Below are 347 nucleotides of genomic sequence, written 5' to 3' on the forward strand. Positions count from 1 at the left end.
GGGGGAGTGGACCAGAGGGTGGCGCCCTCTCTGTGTTCACTCTGAGGACCATCAGTAAATCAGTGACCGTCAGTGACCGTCAGTGACCGTCAGTGACCGTCAGCGACACTGACTACAATAAAATACAGAACTATGACTTTAGAAGCTGAAGGCAGTGCTGTGCATAAATGTGTGTATCGGGGTGTGTGTGTGTGTGTATCGGTGTGTGTGTGTGTGTGTGTGTGTGCTGCTGGTTGACTTGAACACGATGACTAGGATTATTAGACTCTGAGCTGCTGAGACTCTGAGACTCCAGGAGAACGACGTTCAGAGCGGGTGAGGCGAGAAGGTTAGGTAAAAGTTACTGA

The sequence above is a fragment of the Cynoglossus semilaevis genome, chromosome 13 (assembly GCF_000523025.1).
Source record: "Cynoglossus semilaevis isolate Cse_v1.0 chromosome 13, Cse_v1.0, whole genome shotgun sequence".
NCBI lineage: Eukaryota > Metazoa > Chordata > Actinopteri > Pleuronectiformes > Cynoglossidae > Cynoglossus > Cynoglossus semilaevis.